The 16935-nt window shown below is 39.6% G+C and overlaps 1 protein-coding gene and 1 long non-coding RNA gene across 2 annotated transcripts in view; one reads left to right on the top strand and one right to left on the bottom strand.

Moving 5' to 3' along the window:
- Positions 1-16935, bottom strand: part of LOC105426530 (uncharacterized) — a 37346-nt gene that overhangs the window by 1448 nt on the left and 18963 nt on the right. The gene's annotated exons all lie outside the window — the stretch shown is intronic.
- On the top strand, positions 7469-7903 carry LOC148936481 (uncharacterized). The gene is made up of 2 exons (XR_016139532.1): positions 7469-7702; positions 7810-7903. It is a non-coding gene; the product is annotated as an uncharacterized LOC148936481 (long non-coding RNA).

Here is a 16935-nt window from a genome sequence, read left to right as displayed (position 1 = left end):
CACCTGAGACGTTGATAGTACGGCTCGCGTGAACTTCGCTGTGCTCGTGTAATATCTTGCGCGATAATTATAATAACGATTCCGAACGACACGTAATGTTTGATTGATTCCCGACTCTGACTATTCCGCCTTGTATAGCCGGTTATATAGTCTGATCGATGCCCGGTCAGCATTCTGATCGATTGCGTCGATCGGTTGCGTGATATTGATCAATCAATATCACGCTCGATTTGATCATCAAATTTAGGAATTTGTTGATCAGCTTTTTCGCAATGTTCTCGCGATGCATTTCTTCGGTCTTTCGAAAGACTGGTCGCGATTTCGGCGATCACACATTTGTGTAATCTTTCGAAAGACTTTTCGAGGTTCGTGCAACCTAATTTTGTTGCCATGCGGACTACTTTTATTATTGGTTGTAGGCTTGGCTACAACATCCCCCCCCCTGTTATTAAAAGAAAACGGAGGTACGAGGTTTTCGCTTCTTACATAATTTTTGTTTTTTCCCGATACATTTTTTGGTATAATCGTTTGCTTAGAATCGAATACTTTCGCTTATTCTAACGGCGCGATTTACATTGCGTGCGTTATTGTTTCGTTTTGTTTTTTCTTCCTTAATACAATTATTATTGTTGCGATAACGATGACTATTATTAATGAGCTGCTAATTGATACAGGATATACAAAGTGTTTTTGTTGAAAAAAGGGTGTCTCGTTATTGTTTATTTCGTTTTTCATGTCATTTAATTTCTTTGTTAATTCTGTCAGGTCTGTTGCGTCTTGTATAACTTTTAATTTTAATTTCTCTGTCTTATTTGTCTTGAACGTTTCGCTTAGTAGCGTAATATTATATTTCGGTAGATATGTTTTTATTTCTTTTCCTTTATTGGTGCTTGTAGATTTTATTGTCGCGTCTGCTGTGACTATTTTGCAATTGTCTGACAACGTTATTCTGAATTATTTCCTCGTGGTTATTTATGTGCGCTATTGTCGCGTTTATAATCTTGATTTGATTCCTTATTATGTGCTCTGTCGTTTTTTGTTTGTTGTCTAGGATACTTAGTTGCTCGTTGATTAGTTTTCTATCTTCATTGTCCATTGTTCCAAATAATGTTTTGGCAATAGTTCCTATTCCATCTATTAGTCCTCGTTTCGTTTTTGTCTCTCGTGTTTTATACAGAACGTTTATTCTTTTTATTAAGTGTTTTAAACGTTGATAATTGTTTTCAATTATGACATTATAGTTTTGACATGACCCCCTGTTTGTGAGGTGTAACATTGTGCATATATTTTGCGTTTTTTGAATGTATTCTTCTATTTGTTCTGTTCGCTTTTCAATTGGCGAAATATCTATTTTTATTATTATCTTCCAGAATGACTCGATTATGTTTAGTTTTCCTATTTCCTCGAAGTATATTCCGGGGTGATGCTCGAAGTTTTCTATTTCGAATGGTAATTTTTTCTCTTCTTCTCCGTTGGTCATCCATATCTTTATTCTGCAAAAATAAAAATTCTTATTTCTCCTGAAAATTTGTCGATGCTTGAATTCGGCGTTTTTTCTTTTTTATCCTGTTCCCAGGTGTAATATTACTTTATTCTGAATTTGTTATCTTAGTTAAACGATTCTCCTGTGAATCTGTTTAGCTTGCTTTTTTACGACGTATATCGTTTCTCTTGGTGTCTTATTTATTATATCGGTGCGATCCTTCTAATATTTCATTTTCGCGATGAGCTCTCTGGCTGCATTTCGTCAGTTGTCGAAGTGCTTTCCTTGTGACATCATGGGTCACAACGCGAATTTTAATCGTGCTCCGCCAGTTTTCGATGACGATGCCGCGGTGGAAGCCTCGTCTGATGACGAGGGCTTCGATGTTGAGATTGACGATGATGACGTTGACGAATTTATGGGCCAGCCTGACGCTCAGGCCCATTTCCGACGTGTGCGCGAGTGGTTATCCATTGTAAATCAATTTTATCACAATGGTGTGTTCCATGTATGTGCGGACTGTATTTGGTTCGTCAGCAGTGATGTTCCAGGCAGGGTTGTAGAGTTGCCTTGGTGTGTGGAACTCTATGAACTGCTGGTCTCTCTGCCTGAGGCCGTTGTGGCGGACGTGGAGGTTGATTCGGAGGGTGCCTCGGATGTCGATCCGTTGGATGTTCCCGCCGATAATTTGGATGAAGAGGGATTCGAGGATGGCCCCGCGGACAACCCCGCAGAGGCGAAAGGCCGCTCTCCTGGGGCCTAAATTTTTTAATGTGCTTCGTAGTATAGTTTATAGTGTAGTTCGTAGTGTTAGTTTTTTAGTGTAGTGTAGCTGTTAGTTTTTTTTTTTTTTTTGTAACTCTGGATATTATTGCTGGGATTATTTTCCGGACCTGCTGAGATTCTTCTCCGGTGAGTTCCAATGTTTTTGTTTTTATTTCCTTATTATTTTTATTCTATTATTTTGTACTGTGTGTTCTTTTCTTTTTATTTTCTCTTAATTTTCCACGAACGGTTTGATTCGGTTCGCGTGCACGTTTATCGTTCGGCGGCCCATTTTTATTTTATAGTTTAATTCGCTTAGTTTTTCTAGAATTATGTAGGGTCCGATCCATAACGCGTCTAGCTTTTTTGATCTCCCTCGCCGAACTGTTTCGTCGTGTAGTAGGACTTTATCTCCTATTTCGAACGTGCGTATTTTTGTTTTTCTGTCGTATGTTTCCTTCGCTTTTTGTTTTTCTTCTTTTATATTTTCCTTTGCTATCTGATTCGCGGCTCGTATTCTTTCTCGGAGTTCTTGCGCATAATCATCGTATGTATACGATGATTTCGGTGAGCTAGTTAGGGCCGTAGGTAGTGGTGCCTGGTGCCCGTATACCAGTTCGAACGGCGTGAATCCCGTAGCGGTGTGCGGTGTCGTATTATATGCGAACATCGCATACGGTATCCATTCGTCCCAGTCTGTCTGATCATTATTAATATAATGTCTTAAATATTCGGTTAATGTCCGATGTGATCTTTCGAGTGCTCCGTTTGTTTCTGGATGATAGGCCGTCGTTTGTAATTTGTGTATTTTTAGTAATTTGCACGTATTCTTAAATAATTCGCTTGTAAAATTTGTTCCTTGGTCGGTCAATATTTTATCTGGAATTCCATATTCTAATATAATTTTTGTGACAAATTCTTTCGCTACTGTTGTCGCCTCTTGATTTTGTATTGGTATTCCTTTGCTAAATTTTGTTAAACTGTCCTGGAATGTCAATACATATTTGTTTTCCATCGTTGTTATAGGCAAAGGTCCTACAATATCTAACGCGCATTTCTCAAATGGTTTTGTTGGCGTATCTGTTATCATTAATGGTGCTTTAGCGCGTCGTTGCAATTTATTTTTCTGGCAATATTCGCATTTTGAGATGTATTGCTCAACGTCTCTTTTTAATCCTGGCCAGTTGTGGTGTAATCGTATTCTATTTATTGTTCGTTCAACGCCCTGGTGTCCTCCTATAGGTGCGTTGTGATATTCATATAATATTTGTTTCTTTTCTTCTTCTTTATATTGTTTTTCTGACGCGACGTCGTCAGTTTGTTGCCCTTCTGTTATTGTTGTTACGTTACGGCTCAATGCGTCGGCGTTAGCATTTGCTTTTCCAGCTTTATGTATTATTTCGTAATCGAATTCTTCCAATTTTAATCTCCATCTGACTAAACGTGATCCGGGATCTGTTACGTTAAATAACCATATTAACGGTTTATGATCGGTAATTATTTTAAATTTTGTCCCGTATAAATAAGGTCTAAAATGTTTTACTGCCCATACTATTGCGAGTAATTCCTTTTCAGTCGTATTATAATTCTGTTCTGCTCGCGATAGTACACGGCTGGCGTACGCGACGGGTTGGTCTTGACCTACCTCGCCTTGCGATAAGACGGCTCCTATTGCATAGTCCGATGCATCCGTTGTTAGGAGAAATTCTCTCGTCTGGATATTTTAATATCGGTGCCGTCGTTAATTTATTTTTTAATGTATCAAATGCGTTTTGCTGTTTTTCGGTCCATTCGAATTTCTCTCCCTTTTTTGTGAGTTTTGTTAGAGGTTTTGCTATTCGTGAGAAATCTTCGATAAATTTTCGGTAATATCCGGCTAATCCGATAAATGATTGCACATCTTTTACTTTTTTGGGCATAGGAAAATTTTTTACGGCGTGCAGTTTTGATGGATCTGGCGAAATTCCATTTTCCGTAATTATGTGTCCTAAATAAATCACTTCTTTTCTTAAAAATTCGCACTTGTCCGGTTGGAGCTTTAGATTGTTCTCTCTTAGTCTTTGGAGAACTAATTTTAATCTTTTGTTATGCTCTATTAAGCTAGGACCGTATATTACAAAATCGTCCAGATACACTAGACATTTAATTCCTTGCAACCCTGTTAAAATTGAATTCATTAATCGTTGGAAGGTTGCAGGTGCGTTTTTCAGACCAAATGGCATTCTATTAAATTCATAATGACCGTGTGGTGTAGAGAATGCTGTTTTATTTTTATCCCGCTCCGTCATTGATATCTGGTGGTAACCTGATGCGAGATCCAGTGTCGTGAAGTACTTTGCGTTGCCCAGCTGATCAAGTATATCCGTTATATTGGGCAACGGAAATGAATCTCCGATTGTGAGATCGTTTAATTTTCTGAAATCTATTACAATTCGTAATTTTGTTTTTCCTGACGCATCTGTTTTTTTGGGCACGACTAATAGTGGTGCGTTCCATTGGCTGACGCTCGGTCTGATAATTTCTTGTTTCAACATTTCTTGAATCTGTTTATTTACCTCGTCTTTGTGTTTTTCCGGTAAACGGTAAGGTCGTACGTTTACTGGTGATGAATCTGTTCGTACAGATATTTCATGCTTAATCTTTGTTGTGCATGATAATGTATCCCCTTCTAGGTGGAACACGTCATTGTATTCGTGACATAATTTTAATATAGATTTTCGTTCTTCTTCATTTAAATGTTCTGTGCGCAAGGAATTGTTTATTTGCTCTTCTCGAGCTATTGATTTTGTCTCTTTATTTTTTGTCTGTATTGCGTTTACAGATTCTTGTATTATTTTTTCTTGTGTATTTATTTCTTCTATTATTACTTGTGGTACTTGCACAATTTTTTCTTCTTCTGTAATATTTATTATGCTTATTGGGCACGTATAATTTCGTGGTTCGACTAGGCAACATCCAATAAAAATTCCAGGTATCATTTCCTCTGGTTTTGTCAATCCCATTATATTTTGGTTAGTCGTGACTTGCACGATTGTTTCGCTGCGCGGTCCTAAGGTTACGCGCCTGTATGGGTACAGTCTGAATTTCGTATTTTGAAATTGTACTAAATTTATTCTTGGATTGAACGCAGTCATGTATTTCCAAATAAAATCTGCTCCTAGGATTGCATCATATTCCATTGGCGCATTATCTCGCACTATGTATACGGGGTGTCGTATCTTTTCTCGCGACAGTTGCACCGTAATATGTGTTTTGCCCAATGTTATTATTTCATGTCCTGTTATGCCTGTTAGCTTAGTTTTTTCTTCATAGATTAGGACGTGGTCTAAAACATGTTTCAGTTTTATTATTGTTGCTGATGCTCCTGTATCAAACAAGAAATTTATTTTTCTACCTTTGGCTTCTGCAATCGGTAATGTGATTGCATTTAATCCAGTGTTAACGAGCGGTGTCCCCTTCACGTGTGCCACGCGATACTCTGACGCGGGACGCGGGACGGTCGATTTATCTTCGCCAGTTTCGCTCTTTTTACTTTTAAAATTCTTCGCGGAATTTTCTCTTCGCGAATTCGAAAAAATTTTTCCGGAAATTTTGCTGTTTTCCGGTTTTCCATTTAATGTCCAACATTCGTGCCGTAAATGTCCTATCTTTTTGCAATAGCTACACTGTTTTTCAATTGTATTTATTCGTGGTTGCCTTTCTGGCTTAGGCAGAGTATATCTATTTGAAAAACGGCTAGTCCTACAATCGTATCCGTAATGACCGATTTTTCCGCATTTTTCACAACGCGGACTAGGTGTATGCGTTTTAAATACTGGCCGGTTTCGATAGGTTAGCGTTCGCATGCTAGGTCCTCGCGTTTTTTCTTCCGCGGTTGCTCCTGCGATTGCTTCCTGTATTGTTTGATATCGCTGCGATCGTACAATTAATTTAATTTCTTCGTGTAAACCATTCTGGTAATTGTGGAGCGCCTGCTCTTTTATATTTTCTAAAATCGCGCGTTGCTGTTCGACCGTATGATTTTTTCCTTCTTCCATGGATTCGTATAATTCCATGGCTATATTTTCGGTTCGTCTGCCGAATTCTTGTGCATTCTCGTTTGCTTTTTGTTTGAGCGAGTTGAATTCGAGTTGCAAATGTGCGGTGCTTCGTTTGCTCAAATATTCTTTTTCTAATTCTCGTTTCAATTGTTCAAAGTTTATTATATCTCGCGTACGGAAATCCATCATGGCCTTGCCTTTGAATTTAGTGCAAAGAATGGCTTCTAATAGAGAATGTTCATCCGCGGGATGTATATTTTTTATCGCGTACGTACTTGCGTTTAGAAATTCGTACACGCGTCCTCGTGACGTGCCGTCGATCTCTGGGATCATGTTACGCGCGTCTTTCAGTGTGAGGAATGCCAGTGCATTTCCCGGCTGGTTTCGTATGTCTTGATACGAACGTCCGTACGTTAGATCTAACGGGTGTGGTAAAAAATCCTGGGATATTCTCGTTCGTTCGCCCATAGGCAATTGTGTTTGTTGTCTTAATCCGTTGACTTGCACACGGAGATCGCGTATTTCGTCCATTAATTCTCGAATGAGACTGTTATCGGGCGGTGCGTCGATTGTGACGCGGCGGTTCGTTCGACTTTCTTGCGGTCCATGTCTCTCGACCGAATGTCGTAATTGTAAAATTTCGTTGTCGATTTCATTCTGTTGTTCGACAGGTGACTGAGCCATTTCGTTTATTAGCGAGTGATATATATTAAAAGAATTGAATAAGCTTCCGTCTCGTAGGTTTGTATGTATGTTTTTTCGCGCTTGTATGTGTGTGTTAGTGTGAGAGTCGGTGTCGTTCGGTTCGAGCAAGCTGTAATCTTTTTCGTCGTATGGAAATTCGCGTTCTGTTATTACGTGGACGTCTTCGTCACTATCGTATTGTAATACGCGGCGCACGTTATCGCGTATTTCTGTTAATGCGTTTCTCGCGGTATTTAACGCGGAGATAGTATGCGGAAAGTTTACAGAATTATTTATTGACCGCGCTTTTGGCCAAGTCGCATTTGCTACGCTGTCCTTCGCTGCGGACATTCGCCTTTTTAAAATATAATTTCTTTGACTTACATTAGTAGATAAATCGCATACGCTCGCATGTTCGCTGCTTGTGCTGGTGCGTCAATTGGCTGCGTGTAGTAGTGCGTATCGGTGAAGCGTCCTTGCTGCCTGGTATCGTTGTACACGGTCAGCGCTGGCTGGCTCTCGGTGCTCGTGGACTCTCTGGTCGTTGCTCCGCTGCCACTGGACACTCGTTGTCGTAGGTCGGCACTCTACTAATATTGCACTGTACACTTGACACAATTTCGTGGGCGGCTTATTTTTTGACGGGGCCTTTTCCGTCCGCCTGTTTTCTACAGGTCTTGTATTTTCTGCTTATTGAGAATTTGATTCTTCTGCCTGTCTATTGCTGCAGGTCTTGTATTTTCTGCTTATTTTGATTCTTCTGCCTGTCTATTACTGCAGGTCTTATTTTTTCTGCTCATTGAGAGTTTGATTTCTTCTGCCTGTCTATTACTGCAGGTCTTATTTTTTTTTCTGCTTATTGCGAGTTTGGTTTCTTCTGCCTGTCTATTACTGCAGGTCTTATTATTTTTTTTTTTTTTTTTTTGCTTATTGCGAGTTTGATTCTGCTGGCTTGATTAACAATGATCCTCTCAAGTTGTTCTTGGGGATGGTTTTGACTATCCCACCGCTGCCACCAAAATGTTGTACCCCGGATGGGCTACAACGTTAATTTTTAGAGATAGTCGGGTCCGTTAAGCCTAAGGAGTTGGGACTCCGAGCAGGATCGAACGAATGGAAGGAAATCTTGAAATCACTAACACACTTTCTTTAGGATACTTGATTTATTTAACAACTGCACAATTTCTTGGATTGCTTATATTATTTCTTTTACACACGGTTAAACGTCGGCGGGCGCGTATCGCGTTACTCTGGCGGCCGTCGACCGAGTATGTCACCTGAGACGTTGATAGTACGGCTCGCGTGAACTTCGCTGTGCTCGTGTAATATCTTGCGCGATAATTATAATAACGATTCCGAACGACACGTAATGTTTGATTGATTCCCGACTCTGACTATTCCGCCTTGTATAGCCGGTTATATAGTCTGATCGATGCCCGGTCAGCATTCTGATCGATTGCGTCGATCGGTTGCGTGATATTGATCAATCAATATCACGCTCGATTTGATCATCAAATTTAGGAATTTGTTGATCAGCTTTTTCGCAATGTTCTCGCGATGCATTTCTTCGGTCTTTCGAAAGACTGGTCGCGATTTCGGCGATCACACATTTGTGTAATCTTTCGAAAGACTTTTCGAGGTTCGTGCAACCTAATTTTGTTGCCATGCGGACTACTTTTATTATTGGTTGTAGGCTTGGCTACAACATCCCCCCCCCTGTTATTAAAAGAAAACGGAGGTACGAGGTTTTCGCTTCTTACATAATTTTTGTTTTTTCCCGATACATTTTTTGGTATAATCGTTTGCTTAGAATCGAATACTTTCGCTTATTCTAACGGCGCGATTTACATTGCGTGCGTTATTGTTTCGTTTTGTTTTTTCTTCCTTAATACAATTATTATTGTTGCGATAACGATGACTATTATTAATGAGCTGCTAATTGATACAGGATATACAAAGTGTTTTTGTTGAAAAAAGGGTGTCTCGTTATTGTTTATTTCGTTTTTCATGTCATTTAATTTCTTTGTTAATTCTGTCAGGTCTGTTGCGTCTTGTATAACTTTTAATTTTAATTTCTCTGTCTTATTTGTCTTGAACGTTTCGCTTAGTAGCGTAATATTATATTTCGGTAGATATGTTTTTATTTCTTTTCCTTTATTGGTGCTTGTAGATTTTATTGTCGCGTCTGCTGTGACTATTTTGCAATTGTCTGACAACGTTATTCTGAATTATTTCCTCGTGGTTATTTATGTGCGCTATTGTCGCGTTTATAATCTTGATTTGATTCCTTATTATGTGCTCTGTCGTTTTTTGTTTGTTGTCTAGGATACTTAGTTGCTCGTTGATTAGTTTTCTATCTTCATTGTCCATTGTTCCAAATAATGTTTTGGCAATAGTTCCTATTCCATCTATTAGTCCTCGTTTCGTTTTTGTCTCTCGTGTTTTATACAGAACGTTTATTCTTTTTATTAAGTGTTTTAAACGTTGATAATTGTTTTCAATTATGACATTATAGTTTTGACATGACCCCCTGTTTGTGAGGTGTAACATTGTGCATATATTTTGCGTTTTTTGAATGTATTCTTCTATTTGTTCTGTTCGCTTTTCAATTGGCGAAATATCTATTTTTATTATTATCTTCCAGAATGACTCGATTATGTTTAGTTTTCCTATTTCCTCGAAGTATATTCCGGGGTGATGCTCGAAGTTTTCTATTTCGAATGGTAATTTTTTCTCTTCTTCTCCGTTGGTCATCCATATCTTTATTCTGCAAAAATAAAAATTCTTATTTCTCCTGAAAATTTGTCGATGCTTGAATTCGGCGTTTTTTCTTTTTTATCCTGTTCCCAGGTGTAATATTACTTTATTCTGAATTTGTTATCTTAGTTAAACGATTCTCCTGTGAATCTGTTTAGCTTGCTTTTTTACGACGTATATCGTTTCTCTTGGTGTCTTATTTATTATATCGGTGCGATCCTTCTAATATTTCATTTTCGCGATGAGCTCTCTGGCTGCATTTCGTCAGTTGTCGAAGTGCTTTCCTTGTGACATCATGGGTCACAACGCGAATTTTAATCGTGCTCCGCCAGTTTTCGATGACGATGCCGCGGTGGAAGCCTCGTCTGATGACGAGGGCTTCGATGTTGAGATTGACGATGATGACGTTGACGAATTTATGGGCCAGCCTGACGCTCAGGCCCATTTCCGACGTGTGCGCGAGTGGTTATCCATTGTAAATCAATTTTATCACAATGGTGTGTTCCATGTATGTGCGGACTGTATTTGGTTCGTCAGCAGTGATGTTCCAGGCAGGGTTGTAGAGTTGCCTTGGTGTGTGGAACTCTATGAACTGCTGGTCTCTCTGCCTGAGGCCGTTGTGGCGGACGTGGAGGTTGATTCGGAGGGTGCCTCGGATGTCGATCCGTTGGATGTTCCCGCCGATAATTTGGATGAAGAGGGATTCGAGGATGGCCCCGCGGACAACCCCGCAGAGGCGAAAGGCCGCTCTCCTGGGGCCTAAATTTTTTAATGTGCTTCGTAGTATAGTTTATAGTGTAGTTCGTAGTGTTAGTTTTTTAGTGTAGTGTAGCTGTTAGTTTTTTTTTTTTTTTTGTAACTCTGGATATTATTGCTGGGATTATTTTCCGGACCTGCTGAGATTCTTCTCCGGTGAGTTCCAATGTTTTTGTTTTTATTTCCTTATTATTTTTATTCTATTATTTTGTACTGTGTGTTCTTTTCTTTTTATTTTCTCTTAATTTTCCACGAACGGTTTGATTCGGTTCGCGTGCACGTTTATCGTTCGGCGGCCCATTTTTATTTTATAGTTTAATTCGCTTAGTTTTTCTAGAATTATGTAGGGTCCGATCCATAACGCGTCTAGCTTTTTTGATCTCCCTCGCCGAACTGTTTCGTCGTGTAGTAGGACTTTATCTCCTATTTCGAACGTGCGTATTTTTGTTTTTCTGTCGTATGTTTCCTTCGCTTTTTGTTTTTCTTCTTTTATATTTTCCTTTGCTATCTGATTCGCGGCTCGTATTCTTTCTCGGAGTTCTTGCGCATAATCATCGTATGTATACGATGATTTCGGTGAGCTAGTTAGGGCCGTAGGTAGTGGTGCCTGGTGCCCGTATACCAGTTCGAACGGCGTGAATCCCGTAGCGGTGTGCGGTGTCGTATTATATGCGAACATCGCATACGGTATCCATTCGTCCCAGTCTGTCTGATCATTATTAATATAATGTCTTAAATATTCGGTTAATGTCCGATGTGATCTTTCGAGTGCTCCGTTTGTTTCTGGATGATAGGCCGTCGTTTGTAATTTGTGTATTTTTAGTAATTTGCACGTATTCTTAAATAATTCGCTTGTAAAATTTGTTCCTTGGTCGGTCAATATTTTATCTGGAATTCCATATTCTAATATAATTTTTGTGACAAATTCTTTCGCTACTGTTGTCGCCTCTTGATTTTGTATTGGTATTCCTTTGCTAAATTTTGTTAAACTGTCCTGGAATGTCAATACATATTTGTTTTCCATCGTTGTTATAGGCAAAGGTCCTACAATATCTAACGCGCATTTCTCAAATGGTTTTGTTGGCGTATCTGTTATCATTAATGGTGCTTTAGCGCGTCGTTGCAATTTATTTTTCTGGCAATATTCGCATTTTGAGATGTATTGCTCAACGTCTCTTTTTAATCCTGGCCAGTTGTGGTGTAATCGTATTCTATTTATTGTTCGTTCAACGCCCTGGTGTCCTCCTATAGGTGCGTTGTGATATTCATATAATATTTGTTTCTTTTCTTCTTCTTTATATTGTTTTTCTGACGCGACGTCGTCAGTTTGTTGCCCTTCTGTTATTGTTGTTACGTTACGGCTCAATGCGTCGGCGTTAGCATTTGCTTTTCCAGCTTTATGTATTATTTCGTAATCGAATTCTTCCAATTTTAATCTCCATCTGACTAAACGTGATCCGGGATCTGTTACGTTAAATAACCATATTAACGGTTTATGATCGGTAATTATTTTAAATTTTGTCCCGTATAAATAAGGTCTAAAATGTTTTACTGCCCATACTATTGCGAGTAATTCCTTTTCAGTCGTATTATAATTCTGTTCTGCTCGCGATAGTACACGGCTGGCGTACGCGACGGGTTGGTCTTGACCTACCTCGCCTTGCGATAAGACGGCTCCTATTGCATAGTCCGATGCATCCGTTGTTAGGAGAAATTCTCTCGTCTGGATATTTTAATATCGGTGCCGTCGTTAATTTATTTTTTAATGTATCAAATGCGTTTTGCTGTTTTTCGGTCCATTCGAATTTCTCTCCCTTTTTTGTGAGTTTTGTTAGAGGTTTTGCTATTCGTGAGAAATCTTCGATAAATTTTCGGTAATATCCGGCTAATCCGATAAATGATTGCACATCTTTTACTTTTTTGGGCATAGGAAAATTTTTTACGGCGTGCAGTTTTGATGGATCTGGCGAAATTCCATTTTCCGTAATTATGTGTCCTAAATAAATCACTTCTTTTCTTAAAAATTCGCACTTGTCCGGTTGGAGCTTTAGATTGTTCTCTCTTAGTCTTTGGAGAACTAATTTTAATCTTTTGTTATGCTCTATTAAGCTAGGACCGTATATTACAAAATCGTCCAGATACACTAGACATTTAATTCCTTGCAACCCTGTTAAAATTGAATTCATTAATCGTTGGAAGGTTGCAGGTGCGTTTTTCAGACCAAATGGCATTCTATTAAATTCATAATGACCGTGTGGTGTAGAGAATGCTGTTTTATTTTTATCCCGCTCCGTCATTGATATCTGGTGGTAACCTGATGCGAGATCCAGTGTCGTGAAGTACTTTGCGTTGCCCAGCTGATCAAGTATATCCGTTATATTGGGCAACGGAAATGAATCTCCGATTGTGAGATCGTTTAATTTTCTGAAATCTATTACAATTCGTAATTTTGTTTTTCCTGACGCATCTGTTTTTTTGGGCACGACTAATAGTGGTGCGTTCCATTGGCTGACGCTCGGTCTGATAATTTCTTGTTTCAACATTTCTTGAATCTGTTTATTTACCTCGTCTTTGTGTTTTTCCGGTAAACGGTAAGGTCGTACGTTTACTGGTGATGAATCTGTTCGTACAGATATTTCATGCTTAATCTTTGTTGTGCATGATAATGTATCCCCTTCTAGGTGGAACACGTCATTGTATTCGTGACATAATTTTAATATAGATTTTCGTTCTTCTTCATTTAAATGTTCTGTGCGCAAGGAATTGTTTATTTGCTCTTCTCGAGCTATTGATTTTGTCTCTTTATTTTTTGTCTGTATTGCGTTTACAGATTCTTGTATTATTTTTTCTTGTGTATTTATTTCTTCTATTATTACTTGTGGTACTTGCACAATTTTTTCTTCTTCTGTAATATTTATTATGCTTATTGGGCACGTATAATTTCGTGGTTCGACTAGGCAACATCCAATAAAAATTCCAGGTATCATTTCCTCTGGTTTTGTCAATCCCATTATATTTTGGTTAGTCGTGACTTGCACGATTGTTTCGCTGCGCGGTCCTAAGGTTACGCGCCTGTATGGGTACAGTCTGAATTTCGTATTTTGAAATTGTACTAAATTTATTCTTGGATTGAACGCAGTCATGTATTTCCAAATAAAATCTGCTCCTAGGATTGCATCATATTCCATTGGCGCATTATCTCGCACTATGTATACGGGGTGTCGTATCTTTTCTCGCGACAGTTGCACCGTAATATGTGTTTTGCCCAATGTTATTATTTCATGTCCTGTTATGCCTGTTAGCTTAGTTTTTTCTTCATAGATTAGGACGTGGTCTAAAACATGTTTCAGTTTTATTATTGTTGCTGATGCTCCTGTATCAAACAAGAAATTTATTTTTCTACCTTTGGCTTCTGCAATCGGTAATGTGATTGCATTTAATCCAGTGTTAACGAGCGGTGTCCCCTTCACGTGTGCCACGCGATACTCTGACGCGGGACGCGGGACGGTCGATTTATCTTCGCCAGTTTCGCTCTTTTTACTTTTAAAATTCTTCGCGGAATTTTCTCTTCGCGAATTCGAAAAAATTTTTCCGGAAATTTTGCTGTTTTCCGGTTTTCCATTTAATGTCCAACATTCGTGCCGTAAATGTCCTATCTTTTTGCAATAGCTACACTGTTTTTCAATTGTATTTATTCGTGGTTGCCTTTCTGGCTTAGGCAGAGTATATCTATTTGAAAAACGGCTAGTCCTACAATCGTATCCGTAATGACCGATTTTTCCGCATTTTTCACAACGCGGACTAGGTGTATGCGTTTTAAATACTGGCCGGTTTCGATAGGTTAGCGTTCGCATGCTAGGTCCTCGCGTTTTTTCTTCCGCGGTTGCTCCTGCGATTGCTTCCTGTATTGTTTGATATCGCTGCGATCGTACAATTAATTTAATTTCTTCGTGTAAACCATTCTGGTAATTGTGGAGCGCCTGCTCTTTTATATTTTCTAAAATCGCGCGTTGCTGTTCGACCGTATGATTTTTTCCTTCTTCCATGGATTCGTATAATTCCATGGCTATATTTTCGGTTCGTCTGCCGAATTCTTGTGCATTCTCGTTTGCTTTTTGTTTGAGCGAGTTGAATTCGAGTTGCAAATGTGCGGTGCTTCGTTTGCTCAAATATTCTTTTTCTAATTCTCGTTTCAATTGTTCAAAGTTTATTATATCTCGCGTACGGAAATCCATCATGGCCTTGCCTTTGAATTTAGTGCAAAGAATGGCTTCTAATAGAGAATGTTCATCCGCGGGATGTATATTTTTTATCGCGTACGTACTTGCGTTTAGAAATTCGTACACGCGTCCTCGTGACGTGCCGTCGATCTCTGGGATCATGTTACGCGCGTCTTTCAGTGTGAGGAATGCCAGTGCATTTCCCGGCTGGTTTCGTATGTCTTGATACGAACGTCCGTACGTTAGATCTAACGGGTGTGGTAAAAAATCCTGGGATATTCTCGTTCGTTCGCCCATAGGCAATTGTGTTTGTTGTCTTAATCCGTTGACTTGCACACGGAGATCGCGTATTTCGTCCATTAATTCTCGAATGAGACTGTTATCGGGCGGTGCGTCGATTGTGACGCGGCGGTTCGTTCGACTTTCTTGCGGTCCATGTCTCTCGACCGAATGTCGTAATTGTAAAATTTCGTTGTCGATTTCATTCTGTTGTTCGACAGGTGAGTGAGCCATTTCGTTTATTAGCGAGTGATATATATTAAAAGAATTGAATAAGCTTCCGTCTCGTAGGTTTGTATGTATGTTTTTTCGCGCTTGTATGTGTGTGTTAGTGTGAGAGTCGGTGTCGTTCGGTTCGAGCAAGCTGTAATCTTTTTCGTCGTATGGAAATTCGCGTTCTGTTATTACGTGGACGTCTTCGTCACTATCGTATTGTAATACGCGGCGCACGTTATCGCGTATTTCTGTTAATGCGTTTCTCGCGGTATTTAACGCGGAGATAGTATGCGGAAAGTTTACAGAATTATTTATTGACCGCGCTTTTGGCCAAGTCGCATTTGCTACGCTGTCCTTCGCTGCGGACATTCGCCTTTTTAAAATATAATTTCTTTGACTTACATTAGTAGATAAATCGCATACGCTCGCATGTTCGCTGCTTGTGCTGGTGCGTCAATTGGCTGCGTGTAGTAGTGCGTATCGGTGAAGCGTCCTTGCTGCCTGGTATCGTTGTACACGGTCAGCGCTGGCTGGCTCTCGGTGCTCGTGGACTCTCTGGTCGTTGCTCCGCTGCCACTGGACACTCGTTGTCGTAGGTCGGCACTCTACTAATATTGCACTGTACACTTGACACAATTTCGTGGGCGGCTTATTTTTTGACGGGGCCTTTTCCGTCCGCCTGTTTTCTACAGGTCTTGTATTTTCTGCTTATTGAGAATTTGATTCTTCTGCCTGTCTATTGCTGCAGGTCTTGTATTTTCTGCTTATTTTGATTCTTCTGCCTGTCTATTACTGCAGGTCTTATTTTTTCTGCTCATTGAGAGTTTGATTTCTTCTGCCTGTCTATTACTGCAGGTCTTATTTTTTTTTCTGCTTATTGCGAGTTTGGTTTCTTCTGCCTGTCTATTACTGCAGGTCTTATTATTTTTTTTTTTTTTTTTTTGCTTATTGCGAGTTTGATTCTGCTGGCTTGATTAACAATGATCCTCTCAAGTTGTTCTTGGGGATGGTTTTGACTATCCCACCGCTGCCACCAAAATGTTGTACCCCGGATGGGCTACAACGTTAATTTTTAGAGATAGTCGGGTCCGTTAAGCCTAAGGAGTTGGGACTCCGAGCAGGATCGAACGAATGGAAGGAAATCTTGAAATCACTAACACACTTTCTTTAGGATACTTGATTTATTTAACAACTGCACAATTTCTTGGATTGCTTATATTATTTCTTTTACACACGGTTAAACGTCGGCGGGCGCGTATCGCGTTACTCTGGCGGCCGTCGACCGAGTATGTCACCTGAGACGTTGATAGTACGGCTCGCGTGAACTTCGCTGTGCTCGTGTAATATCTTGCGCGATAATTATAATAACGATTCCGAACGACACGTAATGTTTGATTGATTCCCGACTCTGACTATTCCGCCTTGTATAGCCGGTTATATAGTCTGATCGATGCCCGGTCAGCATTCTGATCGATTGCGTCGATCGGTTGCGTGATATTGATCAATCAATATCACGCTCGATTTGATCATCAAATTTAGGAATTTGTTGATCAGCTTTTTCGCAATGTTCTCGCGATGCATTTCTTCGGTCTTTCGAAAGACTGGTCGCGATTTCGGCGATCACACATTTGTGTAATCTTTCGAAAGACTTTTCGAGGTTCGTGCAACCTAATTTTGTTGCCATGCGGACTACTTTTATTATTGGTTGTAGGCTTGGCTACAACAATTGCAATGT

This window comes from Pogonomyrmex barbatus, unplaced genomic scaffold (genome assembly GCF_055798465.1).
Source record: "Pogonomyrmex barbatus isolate J1 unplaced genomic scaffold, ASM5579846v1 scaffold21, whole genome shotgun sequence".
Lineage (NCBI taxonomy): Eukaryota > Metazoa > Arthropoda > Insecta > Hymenoptera > Formicidae > Pogonomyrmex > Pogonomyrmex barbatus.
Note: the sequence above shows the minus strand (reverse complement) of the source record. Positions and strands in the feature narration are given on the sequence as shown.